Genomic DNA, 25,240 nt, shown 5'->3' with positions numbered 1-25,240 from the left:
AAGTAGATTCCTTCAGACAACAAAGAAACGCTATTAGCAGGTTACAGTTGTAATTAAGAAGAGCTCTGCTGAAGTGCTAATGCAGTCGGGTACAGAGAAGAAGCTGGAGATAAACACGCACATAATTATTATACAGGGATGGAGCCTGCAACGTGAATGTGTAGCTGAAGGCTGCTTGAATTGAAGGTTTTGGTCAAGATCTGGCAGCTGAAGCCTTCAAAAATAAAGGGGAAATTATTCCTGGTTTTTCACCTGAGACCCTGCGGTGTCAGCAGGGAGAGGTTTGTGCTGCTGGTCCCTGGGTGTTGTTCCAGATGTTTCACTGATGCTGTGCCACACAGGAGGACCTGCCCATGTAAATCAGCATGATCACCCTCTCTACATTTCAGATCTGTAAGAACCAGCGCAGGTATCTTAAATTCACTGATGCTTTTTTTTTTCTGCAGTAAACCCTCCCATGGAAATATAAAACAAGCCTAACAGAATTTAGATGAAATGCGATTACTTGTTGAAGATGCCTTAAAAAGAAAAGTCTGTTTATAAACGTAATGGACAGTCAATTAGTTCAGTCCTGCCTTCATATTTCTTCCTCAGAGGAAATATATTTTTTCAGTCTATAAATAGCCAGCTCTTAAAAAGGTCTTTACACAGCCTATTATACTTGTGTGACACTTGATCCAGGCATCAGGTATCTGAAATATCGATTTCTGTGGTAGAATTGGTTACCAGCAGGGTGTATTTTTTGTGAAGCAGCAGCAGCTAATGAGCACGGTGGGTACCTGCACCCGCGGGGAAGGAGGGAAGGTTCAGGACAGTGTTAGGTCACGAGCGGAGTGACCGCATTGCACAGCACCCACAAATAGCGGGGTCACGAGGTGCCTCTTCCAAGACCTTCTCTGTCCCGCTCACCTTCACAGGCAGTTTACAAGAGGAATGCAAATGTCTTGATAAACTTTGCGTTATCCTTTTACGGTTGTCCTTTCACACTTCCACTTGTGTCACATACCGTCCCTCTTTCCCAGTGGCCCTCCCTCGTGGATGGCGGCTGGTTATAAATGAGCCCATTCAGCACAAAGAAAAACTAGACAGTCATTTACTGTGTAAAACAACTGGTTTGTGCCTCGCAGGGAGCAGAACAAAGACGCTGTATTTATTTCATGAGATATTATTCGGGAAAGCATCTCTATTCAGGACCACACTTAAACGCACACTTAAATCACATTGAAGTCTAAGTGTCAAGTTGAGCACGTACTTTTAGTGCTGCTCTGAACAAGAAATGGACTCGAGTACATGCTTAAATGCTTTTCTGGACCATGACTGCCCATAAAGCTCTAGTAGACTGTATCAGTTAGCTGGCAATAGCGTTATCAGTACTTCAACTGATTCAATTCCGGGTGCTTTTTGTAGAAGTTTCTGAATATTGATTAATAATACATCTTAGTTGCTAGCATTTATTGGTCTTCTCCAGCTGTCCTTAGCTTGTGGTCAATGCCCATTATTTTCTATCAATCTCGCTAGCAGACAGAAGCAAATGATAGTGAATATATCTCCCTATGCAAGCAGCCGTCACATTTTTCACTAAAATCCATTTCTTCTTCCACCAATTCTAATAAAGGAATTTAAAGTTAGATTAGTTGGAAGCAACTTCTTTTTTTTTCTTCTCCCAACTGGCAAGCAATCAGTTTTATGGAAGTTGGAAAATGAAAAGCGGATTGGTTTGAAGCAGCGTTTCCTATTGCGGGCTTTTCGAGAAGGCCGAGCCGAATCTCTCTGCAAGCTCAGATCGTTCCCTGCCCTGCATGTGTCCAATCTGTTCCGTGGGCCTTGGGAGGCTGCTCCCCTCCAGCCTCCATCCCTGCTTACGTAAGGCAGGGACCTCTGCAGCAACTCATTTGGAGTAATTAATCAAACCGCAGCCACACTGAGACACAGAGGAAGGCTGTGTTAATGGAGTCATTAGAGTGCCAGCACCGTGAATTCATCAGGATTAGAGATAAATGTGGTAAAACATCTCTAGGTGGGATTTTGATGGAGAAAGATTAAACAAAGAATTGTATAGGAATGACATTGCTTAGTTTGTAGCACCCTACCTCATACATAGTTTTTCTCACCATGTATTTATGTCCCGAAAAGGGGAAATGGTCAACTCACAACAGCGTTAGCTGGAACAGCAAGGAAGAAATGCTGTTATTGTCATGCTTGATAATCACCTCCCAGATCCCTGGTGTAATCTGGGGCAAAGGAGTGGGAAGAGTGGCTGACACCCTCTGGAGATTGAAGCTGAATAGGCTGTGGTCCTGCCAAGCTGCAGATGTGCCTTTGTCCATAATTGTGTTACAGATTTCATTGCCACAGGAGCCAAACCTGTAGATGGGCTCAGAGAGAATAACCCCCTGTCTTTGGCAAAACCAGAACTTGAGAATCCAGATGCAACTTTTGGTTTGGAAAGCTGTTAAACCATTGACTACAGGGAGCTTGAAGGCTGTGTGCAAGGAAGGGTGGCTCCTCTGCTCCTGCCCCCATCAGAGGCAGGGTTTTGGTTCATCAGCCTGACCCCTGCTGCATTCTCCTGCTTTTACACTTCCCTGATGTCCATCCGTGATTTCTCTGTGTGCCCACAGGACACAGAAGTCCTTAACACGGCCATTCTGACGGGGAAGACGGTGTCTGTGCCAGTCAAGGTGGTTGCTGTGCAGGAGGATGGGTCCGTGGTCGACGTTTCAGACTCCACCGAGTGCAAGTCAGCCGACGAAGACGTCATAAAGGTAAGGCACCCGCACGAGGTGGAGAACAGAGTTTGCACCCTTTTCTCCACCATCACATTAGGACCTAGCTCACGGTCGGGATTTGCCATGCTCCAGTCATTTTACAGTCATGGCTGTTCCTGTGGTGGCACGTTGTTTCCCTCTGCAGTCTCCAGAGGTTACGCAGGGTTAGCACCTTTCCATGGGTTGATGTGGTCCCGTTGGTGCTGGTGTGCTAAATCCGGTGTGGCAGAAGGGATGCTGAAAGAGCAGCCCCAGTCTTTCTTTGCTGGCCAGGGGGTTATGATGGAGAGAAGGTGTTGTCTGATACCCCCCACTTGGGACAAGTCAACTCTTCACACAGGTATCTTCATTCTTGTGTGGCTTTTCTGCATCCATGATTTATGCAGTAGTAATGCAGTGTATTGTACCAGTGTACAGCAAGGTTTGCTACATGCTTCTGGCTGCTACACCTGCTTTCCAGTCAGGAATTACTCATGAACTGTACCAAAGTCTGGATCATGACAGAGAATAGAAAATAACAACCATATTGCAAAAATTCTTAAAACGAGAACTGGGAGCTTTTAAACAATGTTGTGTTTTGTTGTCCTTTTTAAAAAATTATCATAAGATGTGCAACTGGCTCTCTCTTCCTGACATTGAGATGAAAATAGCATTAATGTGACTTTATCAAGACTTGACTTCATGACTTCTGACCCCATTGCATGGCTTCCAGCTTTTAGCGCATTATTATTTTTAGGCACAGAAGTGGTACTTTGGAATATCTTTATAAAGTTTATTTGGGTTATTGTGCGATTTGTGGCTGTTTTTCCTTGTTTTGAATGACCTTAAGAATTTACCACAATGAATTCTGTATAGGGGTGGAATTTCTGCTATTTATGACTTTCTTAGGGTAGTCCTGTAAAAATATTTCCTTTACCACAATTGCAGGAAAATGCTGTATATTATCAATAAATGCTATAAAAATAGGGTGGTACAGTCATCCTTTTTACATACAGTGATCCTGTAACCTTTAGATTTTCTTCTAAACTCTCTGTAGGTTTCAAGAAACAAGTTCCTCCTCATATTCCAGTTACCAACTGTCGTGTGTGAATGTATTCCAGCCCTGAGCACTTGGTTACGTTTTCCTCAGACTGCATTTGAAACCCACATCCCATATCTGTGTACTTTTAACCTATTATTACAAACTTTTCGTAGATAAGACTGCAAAGGTCCTAATGGATACCTTGTACTTTGTCAGATAAATGTTTATGTTCTTTAGCTGGCTAAAGAATTGCACACAGCAAAGCTATTTATTTTGAAGATGAGGTGCTGGAACAAAACATTCACCTTCTTATTTTTGACAACTCTGAGTAAGCGTGTTACCAATTTTTGGAATAAATTGCATCCTGTAAAACAAACAGAATTTCATTACATTTTAGGTCCAGTGACAAAGAAATTCCTTTGCAGTTAAAGAGCTCAGAGAGAAACTGCACATTCTGTAGAGATTTCCTCTCTCTGAGAGCCATAGGTAGGTGAAAGCTGACTGATTTGAGGTAGCTATAGCAGAGACAAGATGGGTTGGGCAAGAGCCTTGGTCAGGCAACCTCTACTTGCTCCCCACTGTTTTCATTAAATGTTTCATAATTATCTCCATTTATCATGAAGGCAAACCATTCATAAGTAAGATTCAAATCACTGGGCACTGCATGTGTGCAGCAGTATCCCCAGAGACGTTGATAGCTGGGGGCTTTGTTATACAAAAGCAATGCCTGGCAGTCTTCAAACCTCACAGCATTTTGCAGAGGACACCAGTGTGATCTTCCCATTCCATAAAAGGGGCTGTCCTGGTGTTTAGGAAACACCAGGTCAAGAGACGTTTCCATCAGTCCTGTGATGGAAAGGTCTCTTGAGGCTCTAGCCTGTGCTCTAGCTCCTGTGTTTGCCCTTCTGTATCAGATGGGAAATGACAAAAATCACATTTTCTGGAAACCATATTTCCTTGAAAGTCCTTACCATAGGGAACGTGAATGAATATATTTGTTCATTACTAACTTCATTGTCAATGGAACAGACTCCCTTGATATTTTTTTTTCCATGTACCATGCAGCTATTATCTGATTAGTGGCCATTATTTATCAGTTCACAATGAATTGGTCATATTACAAACTCAAGCACCAAGTTGTATATCAGCAACATATTGCTGAGGCTGTATTTTCTTTGCACTTCAGAAAACCAGATTCAGACCTAAAAGGTGGTGTGTGTGGACTTTTGTTTCTGTTAATTGAGTTTCCAGTGTTTCTAGGACTTGCTGTGGTTACAGGATACTGGACTGAACCTGGTAAGAAAAGGTCAGGAAAAGGACTCCCATTCTTCTTCCACTAATAAAATTAGTACCTGCAGACATGAGGAGATGCTGCGTTTCAAAACACCGCTTGATTAAAGTCCATTTAGTTCAACCAGCAGTTGTCTGTACGAATGTCCTGTCAAAGCTGGGCGTGAAGTTGTTCTGGTTCCCAGATTTAAAAGGTCCACTGAAGCTGGCAACTAAATAAGGCTTGACCCGACCTCTGTGAGCAGAGATAAGATTTCCAGTTTCCAGCTGTGGATTTATACACTTGAAGAAAGCAAAGCTCTTGGCCTTTGACCATCTTCCTTTCTTGTGTTTTTCAAAGCGTGTTGTATTTCTGCGTGGAATTAAACCTGCTCCAAAGCACCTTCGAGTTGATGAGTGTCCTCCCATTCCTTTCAGTGATCTGGATGGAGCAGAATAAACGACCAGCCAAAATTCTGCATGGGTTTTACAAGATTTGCACTGTAATTCCCCTTTCTTCTTGGTAGTGACTAAGTTGGGTATAAATCAGGTCTTCATCTGACTGTTCTGTGAAATGATTTGGGTATCAAGTCACTGACAGACGAGGATGCCTCTGGGGGTCTCTTTCCCAGACCTGGTACCTGACGCTTTATTATAGTGACTTAATGAAGAGAAACAAGAGGACTCAATGTGCTCTTCACCGAGTTCATCTTGCCTCATCCCGCTATAAAATGAGAGTAATGTTATTTTTGTGAAGATCGCAGCATCCTCATAATGGATTTCAGTCACAAATTACCGAGAGGTGCTCTCAGTCTGAATGCTGTTCAGGCATCATTTTTTCACTGAAAGTATGCGTATTGGTTGCAAGATTGAATCCATAACGATTAATTAGCTGAGTTAAAATTTAGCACAGGGTTTATGTGCCTATGTTTCTCAGAAAAAAATGCATATTCCCTTTACAAGCCCCTTTGGTAAAGTCAATATTGACTTTGCTTCTAAATTGGTGTTGCCTTTTCTATATAGGTCGTACTGCTAAACCTCTAATAAGAGTTGTCAGGCATTTTGGGTATAATTGCCTAATCTTAAGCTTCTTTTCACTGTTAATTCTGCCTTTATTGTTTCTTTGTAATTGGAGAGATATTCTTATTCTTTTGGGCAGAACAGAGAGTGTTGCATTCTTAACCTTTTATTTCTGTTTAATAGCTAATGATTTAATAGACAGCTAATGAGACAATTCTTTGATCACGGCTGCAACACCATTATTTTCAATTAGGACACAATGAATTGAAGCTGGTTTAAATAAAAACAGGCTTTGGCCCAGGCTGTTATGTATCTACACAAAATGTGCTTAGCCGAGCAGCTACCTACACATCACAGTGATCTAAATACTACTCAGAGATGGTCAAATAGATGGATGATGTACAAGTGATTTATCTGTAGGCAAGAGAAGTGAATCTTTCCTACCCTAAGCCATATATTCCCTCAGCCTAACAGCTTAATAGGTTCCCAGCAAGACAATATTTCAATCCATATTTTCGACGCCTACCTAATTAGTAGTAAATAAAATGAAACATGCCTCTTACTTTTTGACCTTGTATTTTCCCACCTGTGCTGATTTGGGCTGGAATAATTTTCTTTGGAGAAGCTGGTATGGGGCTACATTGTGGATTTGTGTAGAAATCAACGTTGATAACACAGGGATGTTTTAGTTACTGCTGAACAGTGCTCACACAGAGTCAAGGCCTCTTCTGCTTCTCACCCCACCAGCGAGGATGCTGGGGGTGCATGAGAATTTGGGAGGGGACACAGCTGGGACAGCTGACCCCAACTGGCCAAAGGGTTGCAATACTGACCAAGCATTTTAACTTGAACGGGCTCCCCTCTGAAAGTTTTTGATGGAAACATAACTGTAAGTCAGCGAAACTCTTATGCTTATTCCGTTATTGAAAAGGAACATTTAATGCTGTTGGCATTTGAAGGAAAAGATTGGCTTTATGATTAAGGCACTGAAATGCTTCTCAGCATTAATTTCCATATCTCTTGCTGATTTCCTGTGTGACTGTGGGTAAATCGCTCATTTCCCTTGTAATCTCACTTCCTTATCTGCAAACAAGGCTGAGAAATGCATCCTTTTCCCAGCCTCCGCCTGCCTTATGTAGATTCTGAAGCTGCTGTTGACTCTGAATGGCCAAAATCCTTATCTCCACAGAGTCTCATTAACGTCAGTGGTCTTCTGCCATGACTCACTTGAAGGACTTCTGTCCCAGTGTCCTGCTTTTCCTGCAAACCTAAACGGGGTTGTGAAGCTGAAATGAAAGAAGTGGTGGAAACTTGATAGAATTTATGCATAAGTGATTCAGCTGCTCTGGTGATGGGCAATAGAGAGATACAGGAGCTGGTGGTGTGGTGGGATGACCCTTGCTATATGCGTGCTGAACCATGGGGCCTCAGTCGTCACAGGTAGGGATAAAAAGCCTTGAAGAAAGAGAAGAAAGCAGTTGTGCCATGGCAAGGACCTCCTTTGCTCATCCCTCAAGCAGTATAAGCGTTGCTGAAGTTTTACTGGGCTGTTTCAGGGGGTTTCAGTGGCCTTTGAGCTGTAGTTAGAGGTAAAATAACGAGATCAACGTCAGTGACAGAGGGAACACCTGAGATGGTTGTGTTACAGAGGAAAGCCTGACCTGAGGGGCTCTGGCACAGTCAATCTTTACAGCTGCTTAGGAGCTCCAAGCAAGGTCCATGCACTCCTTTCTCCTCCTTGTAAAAGTGCCCTTAAAAGCCTGAACCGTCTTAATTTCACATGAAGAGAAAAATCTGAACACATCGTAGTTACGAGGCAGTCATAAACGTCACCCACAAAGCAGCAGCAAGTCAGGACAGCTTCTTAGGCCAAATGTTTAGCTCAGTGGTGTACACATGCAAAGGGAGACAGCTGCCCAATTAATTCATTCTCAGATTAGTCATATTTTCCTGTCTTTTTACAGGTTATGCAGAAATTGACTGGTGCTCCAAATTAATTCAAATGGCTTCCATGGAATTACACCGTGGCCTAATTTAGCCTAATTTTTCGGGAGCAGAAAGGGCCCTCAGTTGAACAGAAGGGAGTCAGAGGGCCTCATCCTGCCCATTCCTGCCCGCATGTGAAGTGCAATAGAAACAGGCACAGCGTTCCCAGGCAGAGGCGTGCATTAAGAAGAGTGGTGCTTCAGAAATGTGCCGTGAACTCCGTCTGTGCCAGAATGCACTTTTCTTGTTAGCTTGCTAGAGGAAAGCACTTCAATGAATTATTTTTCACCTTTTCATAATTTCCTGTCTAATTATAAGGAAAGTAAAATTCAACCCATTCCTACCCCCTGCTTTTCTAAACCTTATCTTGAACTCTCCGTAATTAATGTTAAAACAATAGAAGACCTAATTTTCCTAGCAGCAGCCAGCTAAGCTTTATCTAATGTGCAGTAAAAATAGTGCAAGGAAGTCAGGAAAGGTAATAGCCAAAATAGATTGAATCTGAGAAAGGTTCTTTGCTCTTGCAGACAAAAAGCAGATGAGAGACTGAGGATCTTACTCAGCAGCCCTGGGCTCGGTGATCTCTAACCCCAGCTCAGTAACTGCGACAAGGAACCAGAGGGGGTGGAAATAGGGAAGGGAAGGGATACAGCTGTTCTCCAGTGTAGATGATAGGGAATTTTGGGGAACAGTTTCTTGCTGCAGACTCAGAGCACATTCTTAAGACAATTTACAGAAAGAAGAGCCTGGCTGGAGTTGTTTAATACAACTGTTTATGCAGGAGCTCTGAAAACAAAGCCAGAGCTGGTCATTTGCAAGTTCTGCAGCTCTTTTGCCATTAAAGTATGCGATCAAGAGTGTAATGTTCTTACACATGAAGTGGAGCTAATCCTATTTTTCCATCTATCCTGTTTCTGAGTACCGATCACTGCATTACCTAAGAGCTTTATTTTGTGGTCACTCGTGCAGAAATTAGCTCACTCCAGGAGTCCAGACTCTTTGTGGAAGCAGTGAAAATACTGTCTACTTGTTTATATGATGGATTTACTTTGGTGCCAGTTGGTTTATTACACAATTCATTCTGAACTAGATCTTATTTTCAAAGTGATTATTTTCTTCAGTGCTGCTGAACGGTTCTGGATTGACAGCCCTTAACCACTCTGTCTTGTCCCAGAGCAGGGGACAGGTCAGGCTGCGGCAGAGCTGGAAAGCTTTGGAAGTGCGAATGTTTAATTCGGTGAGTTCCTCTCCCTGGCCATGCTGTCCTTTGAATCTGACCTGATCAGTGCCAGCGAGTACCATCGGCTCCATGAAATCAGCTGTTAACAACCTCAGTCACTATTAGCATCATCTCCATCGTAAGGGGCTCTGCAGGCCATCACAAAGCCCCTGGGGTAACGATGCCCCTGAAGCCCGGCAGAGGTGAGGTTTAGGGCAGTGAGGAGGAGGAGGAGGAGGATTCAGGAGGTGAGGATCCTGTTTGGGACTGAGTAGTTTGGGGTTTCCTCTCTGCATTTCTCCATCCCTCCTCTGGGAAGCTGCTGGTCCTGTCCCAGCAGTGCCGTGGGGATGATGAGGATGCTCCTGGCCCCGTAGAGTTTATTGGCAAAAAAACCATTGAAGCCTGAGCATCTTTTGGATCTGAGACAGATGTGTCTAAGTTAGAGCAATAATTAAATATCATCGAGCTGCTTGCAATTAGTCAAACTTATAAATGAGAGCTTCTTACGGTTTCTAGTTAATTTGGCCAAAACCCCCACCCCTTTGCCCCCATCCGAAGTTCATCTTTGTGAGTCATAAGAGAGAGGCAGGAGAGAGCGGCAGATCTCTGCAATATGTCGACTGTTGAATTAAGGATTTTGATTTTTGCTGAAATATCAGAGGTTCTGACATCCAGGTCACCAGCTTCTGCTAATTAGTTTTCTAGCTAGACGAAGTACGATCAGAAAAGAGTAACACAGCCGCTTACCGCACATTAAAGATTTATCTTAAAAACCACTCTCGTTACACAGCAACAGGTTGAAATCTGTATTGTTTTATGGTTGTGCCAAGATAAAACTTTGGGTCTAGAATCGTATTTGCACACAAACCAGCTCAATGTATAGCAATAACGATGCCGAGGAGGCGATCGCACAAAATCACATATTGAAGAATTAATATTCTGTACACAGCACGCATTGTGCACAGTTTATAGCAAAAATATATGTGTGTATCTTCCTGGAGCTATTTTTAAGCACACGCAGTCTTCAAAGCCAGCTTGAGAAAGCAGTGTTTTGTCTGGGAGAGGCTCCGTGAAGAACAGACCATGCCGACATGTGCAATTACACAGCTTTCGGCAGAGATGCTTATGGTGTCTTCCAAGGGACCAGCTGCTGCTTGGGAGGAAGAAAACAATTCTATGGCTTAGCATTTGGCTGCTCGGAGAGCAGAAACGCAAAGGGCATGGATCCCAGTCCTGGGAAACAGTCATTAGCCTGAACCGCGAGATCGCTTTGGATAAACTCTGAATATTTTATACTGAGAGATGCACAGGGTAAACAACTTGGTCCAGGCTCAACAAAAGCAAATGCAGTGATAAGTCGGAGAAAATGACAAACTTCTGGAGGCTTTTTCTCCAAGTTCTGTAGGACATTAACACTGATTCATAAACATTAATGCAGCTGGCCATTTAAATATTGTAATTGTGGATGCATGAACCTCATTGATTCCAAGGCTTTTACAGCTCTTAACTATCATTCTGGCTGGGCAAATGAATTCAGATTCCCATTCCAAACCCCCTGGGACCAAAGCGTGCTCTCAGCTGCAGCCGTGCAGCTGTGGGAGAGGCACTGCAGTGACAGAGGTGTTCTGGGGGCAGCATTTCTCCATGCGAGAGGTGAAACAGGCACTGGCTGTCAGCTGCAGGATGGGAAAACCTTCATCTCCCCCCTCGTCACTGCTGTGATAGTTGAGAGAAATGGGACTGGGCATAACTGATGCTTTCTGCAGGGCACAGCATCCCATTGGACCTAAGCAATGGTGTTTTGTGCACCAAAAATGTACATTAAAATATATAGAGAGAGCTGAATCTTTCCACCTTCAACCAGGCTTTATTTCCAGAGAACTTTGTGCTGAGGCAGCTGGGCAGCGGTGGGCTCAGCACCCAGACCTTTGCCTTGCCCTGGCTCCGTGGGTCACGGTTGGATTTTACATGCAGTTTGAATATGTATTTTTGTGGTTTAACTGATCCACACCTGTGTAGTAACGTGCTCTGAAATGCAGTCCCTTGGGATAGATAATTGCAGCTGAGGATGGAGATGATGAGGCTGACACACCACCGTCATTTTGAAGTGCCGTTAATTTAAGTGACATAAAAAGCACCTGCCATTGACAGTAACCAGCTCCCTGTCTCCTCTGGGGTAGGAGGCGTTTTTGTTCTTGCTATGGTTTTAATTATTAATATCTTTGCATTCTCATCGTACAGAAATGGAAATCAGGATGAAAAATCCTATGATTTCCTTCTTAGGAACAGCAACAAGAGATAAAACAGCATGCAGCTAGGCAGATCTGGATTGGGGTATATTTGGGATTTAAATCAAGCCTTAAAGAATAATAGCTAAATACTGGATTAATGAATTGGACAAGTTGTTAAATGAGGATGAAAGACCCAAGTGAAGTTATAAATGGGATTTCTTTTGCCAGTTGTGAAGTGCAGGGAATGGAGGACACGCAGTGGGCTGTGGCTTTGCTCCTCTTTCGGTTGCGTTACGCCCTCCAGTGAGAGCGCTCGTCAGCTTCAGTGGGAGCAGTGGCTTCAGGGTTAAATAAATGGCAGGATTTAGCATTTTGTCTTGTGTTATAGCTGCTTAAGGTCTGATTTATACTAATGTCACTGCAGTGAGACATCCACTCCCACGTCAAAGCATTGCTTTAATTGCTGGAGAGGTAAAGAGTTGCCTTTGTGAGTCGAGTCAGGCAATGGGAGCATGGTTCAGGTAGATCTAAGAAAATAAAGTGTCAAGCAGTGATTAAAACTTGAAAGTTTGCATTTGTTCAATAGGAAACAGAAACTAAATCCATCACCTCTGCATTTTACAGCTCCTCAGTGTGGCAGAGTTGGAATTCTGTGACGCTCGACTGGGGAATTAAGCCGCTTTCCACTGAATTCGGTGTGAAAATGAATCACAGTTTTGTTAATATTGGGTTGTTTAATTTTACTGCTTTGATGAATTTCTCCTGAGGAAAAGCATTCCAGATTCCAGAACAAGCCAGCCTATTGCTCATGTGTTTCTGTTAAAATGCTCAGCGGTCAAACAGCACCAGTGTTGGCACCGGCAGAGCCATCTCCTGGAGTCCGTGCCCTGGGCAAACAGGAGCTTGGGTCCTCTCAGCATTTCCATTCATGGTCAACGTTTTTACTTTGCATTTGGTACAGATCTGTTCACAACTGTATGGCAAAAACTTGAATTTGTGTATAAAGTATAGCAATGTAGATTTGAAAGCACATGCGTGGTACAAAACCAGATTCGCTCAGCAAACTCTAAGGCAATAAAATACTGGTGCATACAGGGCCATACACATAGATACATATATGTAGAGAAATTTATAGATGCATGGGGACGTATAAATGCAGTATATCTATCTATATGTACAGACAGATATGGTAACCATGGCCAGTAGACATATAAAACAATATATTTGCTTGGAAGAGTTCACAGCAGAGTCTAATCCTGCTCTTTCTTCTGCATTTTCTTAGCCTCTCTGCCCACCTCTTTCTTTGCCATGTTTTTAAAATGCAGCCTCCAATGGGCATTTTTACAGATGTGGTTGATTCTGTCACTCCCCAGGCAGCGCAGTGCATCCCTCCACCAGCACTGCTTTAATCTGCTGTGGCCTCTGGAGCTATGGGCAGGACGGGCTCCATGCCAGGCTGGGCTCGGCACTGCTCTCTCCCCAGTGGTCTGAAATGGGGTGCAGCTGCTGGGTGCCTGCTCTGCTGTCCAAAATGTGCCCAGAAAAAAGGGTGTCACATCTGGGTGGGAGATGTCCTGAGAGCCAGGTCTGTAATTAGCACGGGGAGCCATGGTGTCCTGAAGCGATGGATGTGTGTGGGTGGTTTGGCTCGATGGGAGCCAGGCTTCATAAACACAACTGGTGCTTTTGGGGGTGAAATGCTGGGATTTGGTTGATCTGCTTGCAGGAGTGCTCTGACCAGTGAATGTGTAACACTGCCAAGATGGCAAAGCCAGACAGATCTATGCTATACAGGGATGTATGTATCCCTGTGTATAAAATCTGTATGGTGTACATTACAGATATAATAAAGCTTGCTCCTTGTTTTGCTCCCATGATAATTGTGCAATTGTGAGCAGCAGTGCAGGATGTGGCCTTCCAACACTTTAAAAAGACATTTTAGCAGCATGTAGTCACGCTAATGAACTCTGCAGCTCCTTCGAAGGGAATGCAGCCTGCACCTGCCAGAGAGCACTGGGATGCCCTGGGCTGCAGAGGAAAACCTCCCTTAAACGTGAGCCTGGATCTGAAGTCTGTCATGAGCCAGAGAAAAGGATGTGTTGCAATGAACAGGAGGATAATGATACGTGAACTCTTTCAAGTGTCAGGAAAAGGCTGTAAAATGCACACCTACTTCACTGAAGAGAATTTGGGCGTTTATCTGAGCTGCGTGCATTTACAATTTGTGGAGTGCTGGCAGCGTACTCAACCCTGCATGGAAGTGGTGTGGACACAGCGCCTACCCTGTGGCTGTCCCAGCGGAACAGGAGTTACACGGGGCTGGCTACAATGTAGACGTTGTGGGAGGTAATCCTTTATTGAGTCACTTGTACAAATACCCAATGCAGCTTAGCAGTGAGGAGGGGATCGACAGTACCCGGGGAACGGCGAGTGGAGATTGCCCAGCAGGACTGGCAGCGAGGAGGGGTGCTTTGTTTGAGCTGCATTGTCAGAAATGATAAGTTCCTAGCAGGAAATGCTATCTCCTATTTATACGCTTTATTTATTTGCTCTTTTCCCATTGCTGCTTCTTAGATTACTGTTTGGATTTAATTTGCAACCCTACTCCAATGGCTCTGACGTTTTCTTCTGAAAATGTGAGAGAAAATCCTTAAGACACACAGTCCTTCCTTAGATCTCTTACACTCAACATTATCCACTGCAGAGCACAATTAATGTCTGCCCTTCCTTATTGTTTCCCTTCCTAATTCATTTCTTTCTACAGAGGCTCAGCGAGTGCCAATTTTCCAAGCGAGTTTTTAATCGCCCGAGCCCAGCATGGTTACTGTCTTCTAATCTCGTTGCCATTTGATGCAATCAGCATTTCAGAATACGATGATTATTTTTTTTCCCCCCAAAAAAAGGAATGCTGTATGGCCAGCCGACACCGCTTGGCTGCAAAGAAACATCAAATACTGATAGCGCAGTGTGAATATAACCTTTGATTGCGAGGCCTTCCCCGGCCAAGTGCATGAAGGTGATGGGAAACGGTTTCGTAAGACGGGGCACAAAGCAATTTATTATTCCGATACTAAGAGCGTGGTCTGGCGAGGCAGGGAGGGGAGGAAGGAGAGGACGGGAACGCGGCGTGCCGAAGTAATTCTCACTGCTGGAATGTTTGCTTTGAAAGGGCCTTTCAAGAGTACATGTTGCCAGGGGAGATTTCCTCTCCACATCTTTTATTGCCACCCCACAAGTAAAGATTTCAATGCACCAATAATGGAAGAGTGCAGACTTAAATAGCCCCTGCCACACCAAAGCCATAGCCTTTTAGATTTCCCCAACCTGTAGTGAGTTTAACATGAGAGATTATCAGAGTAAAATGAGAAAATCCTTCCTTGGGGTAAATCCTGCATCGCTGTGTTTTTTAAGCACTTTTTGTGCACTGTAAAAGCCAGGCAAACATTTGTGAAATTACTGAGCGAAGATGAGGCCCCGAGAACCAGAAACAAGGACAAAATAACACTGAAGCAAAGAAAGGATGAAGGGCAACAGTGGGTGCGAATGTGGGGCTGCGTTTTTTCCTGAAGCCAGGGCTGTGTCTCTCCTCACAGACCGTCCTGCAGCTCCTCCTGTGGAGAACCAGGGGTGCCTTTTTGTCTTTTCATGCAGGGTAACAGTGGAAGGGAACCACACAGGTGCAGCTGGATCCGAAATAACGGCACTTAACTACGGTGAGGTGGGGAAGATGCAGCCAGCACCTTTACAGCGGAGAGCTGAGACACTGGGAGGCTTCTCTTTTGTGCTGCTGGTTTAATAGATCAAATGCCCACCGTGCGCGGCCGTTTCCCAGTGTTCTCTGTGATACCAGGCAACTACAACTGTTTAAGTTACAGCGTGTTTGTGTTTTACAATGTTGCTGCTGAGTATGGTTGTCTAAAGTCTAGGAGACAGCCATTTGCTAAGACCTTCTGTTCCTAGCAAACTCGACAATGTGGCTTGTTTAATCGCCTTATGTTATTATTGATATTTTCATCTTGTGTAACTAATTTCGCTGAGAAGAAGTGTGTTATTGCCAACTTTGATCTCCTTAATTCCTGTAAGAAAATGCCTCCAAGCTTTGGCCCATGTGAAGAATACACAGATGGTTTTGTACAGGAGCATGACTCCTGGGAGAACATTGGGACCTTATGAGGGTCCATGGGTCAGGACGGGAAAGGGTCCTATTTAGTGAGGCTGAAGAGATTTTGAAGTTGGCTGCTGCTGCCTGTCCTTCAAGTAATTCTTTTTCTGTCTGTCACTTGGAGTTCAGCAAGAGCTGCAGCAAGCTCAGGGAAAAGCCTGCGGTACCTGAAAACGAAGGTGGATCTTAATAAAGAAGCCTAGGAGGAGACTGAAAGGCAAGAAAAGAAACACATGGTATCCTGAAAAGCAGGGATCCGCCTGGAGCAGCTCATCCCTTCCCAAATCCCTGCCTCAGCGCAGGGCATGGGTGCACCCCTGCCTAACCCCTTTGCTGCCACCACAGCCACTGCGTGTGCAGCTCTGCAAAGGCAGAGGAGATGCCCACGAGTGCTCTCTGTCCAAGCTGAGTTGCCCTTTTTACCTCACGAGAAATGGACCCTTTGCACCAAACCTTTTCCATGGCTTCTGAAGCCTCTGGCAGTGCCTTTCAGGTGCTGTAACGTGTGTGAGATGCAGGCCTCAAAGTGCAAGTGTGTTTTCTAGATAGCAGCCTCTTGAGCCGCACAGGAAACCAGGAGTGTGTTGTGGTTATCCTGGTTTGAATAAAATCCTCACTGAATAATCCCCTTGAACCTGCGTGCACAGCTAGAAATGAAGTGAGATTGGCCCAGCAGAATATATCTGCACAAGAATGGCTCTTCATGCTGCATCAATAAGTGTGAGTGCCCTACGCCAAACACGAGTTCACTGCACACTGGTGACCTACCCCAGCTGCAGAGACCGTCGAGTCAGGCAACAAGGAAGGCAGCAGAGTGTAGAAAAACATCTTAATACCACAGGAAAGGGTGTTCTTTCAAGTTAAATCAATAGGGCTACATCTCTGGCCTGCATAAAACATGAGACTTTAATAGAGTTATTTCAGTAAACAGAATCTAATAGCTTTGGTAGCCACAAACCGACTTCAGAGATGCAGCAGCAGAGGGATGTCATGCTACAAAGATGAGATTATTGGCAGGCAGAAATAATTTCCTTTAAATTCAAGAGTTCTCCCCTCCTGGAAAGTTTGGAGTATTTACATTTGAGGACCATGTCAGTGGTGAGAACCCTTGTGTCTTTTTTCATGTTATCCTTTAGCAAACAGAAAACAAAGTGGATGTACAGGAGTCCCTGGTACCTGCCACACTGGCCAAGGTGGTTTTGATGGAAAGACTCCAGGAGGAGCACAGGCAAAGGTCGCAAGAACATCGTGACCCAGTGCTAAAAGACATCCCTCAGCAAGACGGGAGGTTTGTGGGAGAGGCTCCAGCTACACCAGAAGCTCAAGGGCTCATCTTTTAAAGATGGTTTTGATAATCCTTCCTTAGGTGTTGAGGTTTCCTCAGGAACAGGGGGAGATGCCTCCCTTGTGGCTGTGTGTCCCGCTGGGTCGCAGGCTGCCGTGCCAGCACAGCAAGCCTTGTGGCTTCGAGACACCGTCCTGCTCCTAAATGTCTCAAAAGGGTCATCTTGGGCCCTCAGCACCAACATAAATTAACAGGATGTGGGGATCCCACTCTCTTAAGCCCCTCTGGAAAGTCTTTATGTGTGGAGAACAAAACAAATAGCTATAATCTCTAAGAACTTAAAGGAACAAAAGCCAAAAGACGACCTGGAAAGAAACAGCCAAAAGGGAAGAATATGGAATCTGTCAGAGAGTGAGAGGAGTGGTCAGGGGGGAAAATACCTGGTTATTGGCAGCAGGTGTAGTTAAAATTCCAAAGAAAAACTTCACGAAGCCCTCCTATGCCGCAGAAGTGGGAGATCAATGCGAGGAGAACTACTTGAAGATCCCGGGATGAAGCTGGGAGCGAAGCCACAGCGGAGGAGATGACAGCTTTGCTATCGCAGCACGGCCGCTGTAAAGAAAATCCATGTGATGTCAGCTGAAAGCCAGTATTGAGAAAACTCCAGGATCAGTGAAGAGCAGAGGGAATATGAGTTTCTTAAAGAAAATAAAGGCAAAATCTAGTGAGCCTTCAGTGCTCATTTTCACAGCGAGTATGAAACCACAGTACAGCACATGTTACCGGTGGTAGGGATGCCTGGGGTACAATAGTTGTTGCCCAGGACTTGTGTTCTGCTCGGGCAGAGATGTCAGAGCACTGGATTACAGTGTCTGCTTCATTTGTAAGCACGGGGAAGGAAGCGTCTCCAGAGGACAGCAGTACAAAAGAAAAATCATGCATTAATTAAAAAATTAGAGCTGTGGTTCACATTAACTTGCTTTTCTTGTGTAGCTACAGCAAGCTAGGAGATGAAAGTAAGATAACAGCCTAGGATTTCATGTGAAGTAGTTTCAGAATCTGCGCCTCTCTGGTTGTTCATCTAATGATATCCCTCTGAGCAAACCCACTTGGGATGGGCAATGAGCCTACAATTAATATAAAATCTCTGCCAACTTTAACTAGTTTGGGTCACAGCCATAGCAAAGAATTCATCTTGGGCTAACTGACCCGAGCCTGCACTGCATGTAGTACTTGTAAAATTGTAATATATTTTTAGCAGAACCCAGGCTAACTAATGCACAGCTCGATCAGGGACATTTGCCAGCGCATTCCCTAGCTAGTTCATTCCCAGTTTGCTTTCCTTGTCTCTTCCTCTAGTGATTTTTAACATGGTCTTTTCCTATCCCGTGTTTAGGGATTTTTAACAAAGCACCATTTCTAATAACACCAGACAGGCTCCAGCCACACGATGTGATGAAGCTCTCAGGCTCCTTCTATGCCATATCAATGGCAGCAGCCTTAAACAAACCCCTATTTCCTGAGGTCCAGACCAGAGGCTTTTAGGGAATTTGTCAGGCAAATGTGACATCATTAAAGAAATATAGAAAGCAATGCGCATCATCAAGACCCACAACCTTTCCTGCTTTGCTCATCCTTTGCTCACACTGCAGACTGAACATACTTCCCATTAACTCCATAATGTGCCTTTAGGCTTTCTGGTAAGGAAAGAGAAATCGCAACTGCTGGTAATGGATTTGCAGGTTTTCTGAGATTCCAGGGTCTGGGATATATTTTTATGTTGTATGTAGCTGTTACATATACTTGCCTTGTGATGAAGAGAATGGGTCTAACTTTAAGAAAAGAAAGAAACCTTTTTAGTTCTGTTCCCATAGTTTTTCTACATCCTTTGACTGTGGTATGTTTTTCTCTATCTACGCAGCCCTAAGGGAAGATGCTAAAAAAACAAATCAAAAGAGAAAAATCCAAAAGTACAACAGAAAACTTATGGCAGCACTCTGCGGTTTGTCACTTCTCTTTCATGCATGAGTTGGAATGGTTATTTCTGCCCCGAATTCAATAGGGGAACTGAAGAGCTTTACAGATCTATCTTGGCATTTAGCTGGAGTTCATACAAGTACACACTGTAGACAGGAGGAAGAGGGACAAATGGGAAGAACACTCATTTGTAGCTGGATTTTAACAGGGTCTTACTTGGTGAGAAGGAAGCTCTGTCCACGCAGGTCGTACGGGCTCTGGAGCAAAGATGATCCAGTGAAGAGAGCAATGGAGGACTCAGGAGGGTCTACATTGATTTTTCTGATAACTCAATCTCTGCCTTTAAGTTAAAGTCAATAGCAAACTATTGCTTTTGATTGATAGGTCGTGGTTTCTAAAGAGCTCTGTGGAAAAAGGTAAATTTCACGTCATCCAAAATGTAGGCATTGTGACATTTCTTCTCACTGTGATTAGCAAGTTTTAACAAATTCTCCTCTAAAGAGAAAACTCTGTGGTTTGTGGCATGTTTTGCAGACCCGAGTAGTCCTTAAGTCTGCGGCCCCCAGTACAATCTGTCTGTGTGATGTCTTGGAGCTTTGGACCTGGCTGTGCAGTGCAGGTCCAGCTGCCCAAAAGCCACTCGAGACACGGTGCATCCTCAGGGCTCCTCAGGGGTTTGGTAAGCTGTGTTCCCCTCTTGGTAAAAAAGCAACATGATGACAGTTAATTCTCCTTGTCAAATACATTGAGCTGACTAGCCGAGAACATCTAGAGAAACAGCAGCACCGTTCAATGACCTGTGGCAGGTAGGTGTCATGCGGGGCTGAATTGCACGTTTGGGTAGCAGTGTGCAGGGAAAGCTGTCATCCTGGGCAGTGCCATTTCCTTAACACCAGCCTTTGTGCCCAGTGGAAGGAGAGGCCGAGAGCTCCAGCACACGAATGAAAGAGGTATAAAACAGTGGGAGATGTTAGCAGGAGATGTCAGCAGCCCCTCAGTCCTGCAGACCCTTTAGACAGAGAGCACTTACACCATTGGTGTATATTAATGACAAAACATTTCCATCGTCAGTACTCACTGCTATCAGTGTGGTAGCCGAGCATTTATATTACAATTGCACCAGGCATTTTTGTACTCTGCTCTGCATAGACACTCAGCCAGGATTTGCTGCTTTCCCTCTTGTTGGAGTTTGGATTTATTGGCACAATAAAAGTCAAACAACAGCAGCAGAGCAGACTTCACCCCGAGCATTCTCCCCAAACGGGGCTGCTCCTGCAGGATTTGTTCTGTTCCACTCCCTGCACCACAGGGGCGATTCACTGCGCTCCTGTTCCACTTGGAGAGCACAAAGGCAGCTGCCGCAGTGATCTGATCCGATTTTTCATTGCTGTAACTCATGAGTGCTCTGTGACTCAGCCCAGTACAACTGCTGTCCCCGTGTGGGGGACACAAGGGGAGCTCTGCCCCAAGGCACCCTCTGGCTGGGTTCCCTCCGCCCTTCAGCTTCCCTTGGTTCCACCTTGGTTTTCTCCTCCTGTTGTCTGGCAAGAAACCTTAGCTGGGAGTAGGAGGTTTTGTAGGCGTGCAGCCGTCAGAAACAGCGGGTTTACACAGGGGCCTATTTTCAAGGGATTCCTTCTGACTGAGGTGCAGCTTATGCAGGGGAGGTATAGTAACTCCTTTGCATTTATATGCAGAATTTAAGCTTCCAAGTTGAGCTGTGTCACAACTGACACATGCCATCTTCAGCACAATCTCAGCTCTGTTTATACACAGAAGCAAACCCAGCGCTGTGCGTTAAGGAGTTAAGCTCACTCTCGTGATTGTGTCATTCTGACACTGAAGAGAGATGAAATATTTTCTTGGAAAAGATCTCCTCTGTCATTCAGTCACTCTCTGACAATCTCAAGAGCCCCCAGACTGCACACTTGAATGGAAATCTGGCCGTGCTTTTGATACACTGAGGCTGCTTTCTTTCCAGTGCACTCATCCTAAAGGACCTCCCTCTGCGTTCCTGCGTGGATGTCCTGGAGCTGGGACATCACAGTTCAGCCTGGGCACTCCCCAAGGAGATGCTCCCAGAGCTGGGGCCAGTGTGGGAGCCAGGACAGGGGTGGAGATAGCAGGAGAGAGCCCCCCTTCCTCCCCTTTTAACTCCACTGTCTGCTCCTCTGTAGCCAATAGGACTCCAGGAATGGGAATTTCCATAGAAAACACCAAATATTTTGAGTGTTGTGCTAAAATTACAAGCATTAGCAGGACTGCAGTGGATGCAGTGCAATACCATTTGTGCTCTAGAGATGTCTAGCAATTGTTTGATCATCATCTTGTATGTGCGAGGAACTTGCACCACCTTTGTATGTATCTAAATTCGATCCTTTAAATTACATCCATGTCTCTTGGCTTTTTCTATTTACTGAATAAGGAACTCTCTCCTAATGCTGAATAAAACAGTCTAGTATGGTCTGGTCTCATAAGACCAGAGAAGGAAGGGAAATTTTTTAGGTAAAGTCTCTTGACATTTTCTCCAAATAATTTTCCTGAAGCACTTGACTGAACGAATGCAGTTTGAGGCTGTTTTTGTTGGCTGTGTTTGCTGTCTGGATGTCCCTTTTTCCTTTTTTTTTTTTACTAATTAATGAATTATTTGTTGCTCAGAGACTGAAAACTAGCTGGGAAGACTTATGAATGTCAATGCACTGGTATTTAGGCACAGGACCAGTGTTTTCTTTACAAAACAGAAGTGTGCTGCTGTGTATTTAGAAGCTCTTTCTGGATTTTTTTCCCTGCTTTTCTGTTGATCCTGTGGGATAAGGACGGTGCATCCTTTTGTTACTACTGGGACAAGATTAAAGGCTAAGATGAGTGTGACTAACATTCATGGCTTAACACATTACTTAATACTATGTTAAGCCCACAAGCTTTATTACTTGGCTGTCAAGTCGTCTTCAGGGCTTGTGGCTTTACAGTGCTGTGGTAGTTACCAAATATTCCAATTGCATTTGTGGTGCAGTTTTCCTTTGGGGGGAGCAGCAGCACATGGGGCTCCTTTCTTCTGCATAGTCCAGGAGCAGAGCGAGGACTTCACATGCAGTGCATCCTCCTCTTTACTGCAGAGCATTTCCATGCAGCTGGGAAGGGCAGAGAGGCCGGCATCCCACACGAGGGCTGCACACATGGAGCATCCTTCAGCTTTCTGCACACCGTGTTGTAGCGTCTATGAAATCTTTATGAGAGATGAGGAAATCTGAAGGTGACTTGCAGAAACCAGCAGGCACGGAAGGGCTGGTTAGCTTCAGCAGTTACAACTGCCCTGCTGGTTTTTTTTTCAAGTACATATTTAGAAACCTCTATTTCCCCTGTTAAAAATTCCATTGGAAAAATTGAAGGATCCGCAATTCATGAAATTTAATAAATACGCATGTAATTGTTTCTTTTTCTTTTGATTTCATGGAGCCTTAGATCTTAAATTTCAGTCACAGGGATTAGAGCCATGAATCATGAACACTAAGTTTACTTAGTACACAGGAGATTACTTTTAAAGCCCATTATTTTACAAAGAAAGTCAGTGGAACCGAAGTACGTTACATCTGCCTAAATATTCTCCTCTCTTGCTTTTCTCAACTATGTGTAAATTATTCTGTCAGCCCATAACCCCATTTGTGTGAGTAATTCAAGTTGGGGCGGGGGAAAGCCACCTTAGTTTATAGCTCAAACATATGTGTTAGTTGCACCTAATTAACAGTTTTCACAGAACAGGTTCAGTGTTTGCAATTAGGATTGGTGCAAGAAAGAGCTGGCACCATATGCTGAGGTTTCACCAAATAAACAACTCTTAAGCCCGTCTGGGATACCAGCTGATGAATATGGAGCATGTGGATGTTTAATTAAAGTAACAAGTGTTGGTAATGCCTAATCTGCAGAAGTTTAAGGATCAAATACTTAAGCAGAAGCCACCTCAGACAAGTGTGTGCTTAAGAGTTTGTGCTGGTGAGAAGGCCTTTATGTCAGTGCCAAGAACGAAGACAGGGAAGGCTGTTAGCCCAGGAGAGGTTCTGCATCGTGGTGACAAGGCAGGTAGAGGCCCTGCTGACTTATTTACATACTATATTGCTTAAAAGAAACAGAAACCCATGGAGCAAGAATGGGACCGGCACAACTTTGATCACAAATAGGCAAGGAAGCAGGAGATCCTGCTCTGAGCTCTGGTCCCTGTGTTATTGTTGTCAACAGAAGTAGTGGTTGACTGAAGAAAAAGAGCGTTCCTGAAGCTTCCTCCAGACACAAACTGTGCTGAGATTTAACTGAGCTTGAACCACGTGAGATAAGTCTCATGTGCACCTACTCTTTGCATCCCAGCAGTGGGACTGCTGCTCTAGCAAGAGAGAATTGCAGTTTGTCCAAACATCTTGACGTATGATATACCAAACAACCTGGCCTCTGAAAAAACATTGCCCAAAAATCTCCCCGTTCCAAGCTTGTGACACAGTGGCTGTCACTGCATTACAACACTCCTTTACAACTCCTGGTCTGAGGCCAGCAAATCAGGAGAAAATCTCTTATTTACTGCAACTGAAGTGTTGGAGCAGACCTAGAAAAGCCATGCTACCAGTTACATCCCTTTCTTCTTTCACACATCAAAGCAGAGCCTTGTCTGGTTTCCCAGCCAAATGTGGAAATGTCTGTGCTAGGACCAGTAGCAGCACAGCCACTGCTATCTTTTAGTTACTGGTATCATCATTTCATCCTGTGCAGGGGAGCTGTTCTTGATGGACCCACCACTGTGTATTCCAGGTACTGTGAGCAGAGGCATTTTCTTATCTTCCAAAGACACCAGCACCTTAATACGGCCACTGACTTGACCTAAGGAAGGTGATCTTTCTTTCTTAATCTGCTCATGGTGATGACAAGGCAGTGAGGAGAGCAGAAACAGTAACTTTTAATTCTGACAGAAGTCCTCAGCTTGATTTTTGTATAAAAAGTGCGTTTAAAAGCTCAGCTGGTTAGTAAAGAAACTTGGTATATGGAGCAGAGAACATTTTGGCAGCCACCAGGTAGTGCTATCAGCTGCCCCCCAGTCACTTTTCAGTGTTCACTGTACACAATCACTAAGAAGGAAACGCAGAGCATCTTCCCTTCCCAGCGGCTGCAGCACCGCTGTGGATCACCGCAGTTATTGCTGAGCCTGAGTGAAGCCAGGCCGAGCGGAGGCTGGAGTCTGAAAGCACACTCAGCTTCTCTGGTCCCCCTCTTTCAACCTGTGCACCCATCAAACTTCTCATCTCCAGCAGGAACGCCCCTGCACAGCGTGCGGGCAAGTGAATGAGAGCAGCTGCTCTGCACCTGGGACTGAAATCCTGGCAGATCTCGTGTGTTGTTTAATAGTTTTGCATAGATCAACAGTTTTTGAATAGTGCACACTCCATTCAGTACAGCAGGTTTTAAAATTCTCATTGTACATTCATGGATCATTGCACCTTTTCTAAGCCACAGCAATTGTCTGTATTGTTAAACCAAAATGTTAATGTCTTCCGTGCTGTCCTTCCCTCTAGTTCAGTGCATTTCAATGGGGGTTAAAAGGTAAGAAGCTCTACAACTTCAAATACCCATTCACATCATTACAAGCTATACCTTTCTCATCTCCCTCCTTCCCCAATATCCTGCTTCTCGTTAAACACTGACATCTACAGAGACAACGAGCAGAGGCTTCTTCACTAAAACAACAGGGCAGCACTAACTCTGTTGCGCTAATTGCTGCTGAGCTGCTATTAAAATGGGCTCATGTTGTCCACATGGAGCTCTGTGCATCTCTGTACTGATAATCCCCTCCACAAGCTCACACCATCATGTTTTTCAGGTCTCTCGAACACACAGCACTTCAGTTTATTATCTGGTTTTCCAAATCTTTGCTTTCCTTGACAAAGGGTTTTCCTTTCAATCTTGCTTCTAAGTCCTCATCATCTGTCTCTAATGAGAGAAACTTGAAGTCCAGACTCGAGTTTTTAATCTCCCACCTTTAGTCCTTTAGAACAGTAAAACTGGGAAGAATGGCCATTACAAAATTATACTTTCAAAATAGGCTGGATTTCCCAATGGGTTCGTTTGAGTGGTTTTGGAAATCTCCACATACCTGGTTAAATGCCTGCAGACCTCTGAAACTCCGGCCTTTGATGCTTGATCATCCTCCCCTTAATTCAGTTGGACTGACTTCAGCAGTTGTAAGGCCAAGATTTGGGTAATTAAAAAAGGAGCAGATGTGTCTGAAAATAACTGACCCAGACACAGGAACGTTCCTGCTG

At 44.4% G+C, this 25,240-nt stretch overlaps 1 protein-coding gene across 1 annotated transcript in view; it reads left to right on the top strand.

The window, feature by feature from the left end:
- Window positions 1–1,456: 1,456 nt before the first annotated feature.
- TMEM132B (transmembrane protein 132B) overlaps window positions 1,457–25,240 on the top strand; it is a 42,366-nt gene continuing 18,582 nt past the window's right edge. The window contains exons 1-2 of the mRNA XM_010194259.1: window positions 1,457–1,477; window positions 2,622–2,765. The gene's annotated coding sequence lies outside the window, so the exon portion shown is untranslated. The remainder of the gene's footprint in view (window positions 1,478–2,621; window positions 2,766–25,240) is intronic.

Source organism: Mesitornis unicolor, unplaced genomic scaffold, assembly GCF_000695765.1.
Source record: "Mesitornis unicolor isolate BGI_N332 unplaced genomic scaffold, ASM69576v1 scaffold2681, whole genome shotgun sequence".
NCBI lineage: Eukaryota > Metazoa > Chordata > Aves > Mesitornithiformes > Mesitornithidae > Mesitornis > Mesitornis unicolor.
Note: the sequence above shows the minus strand (reverse complement) of the source record. Positions and strands in the feature narration are given on the sequence as shown.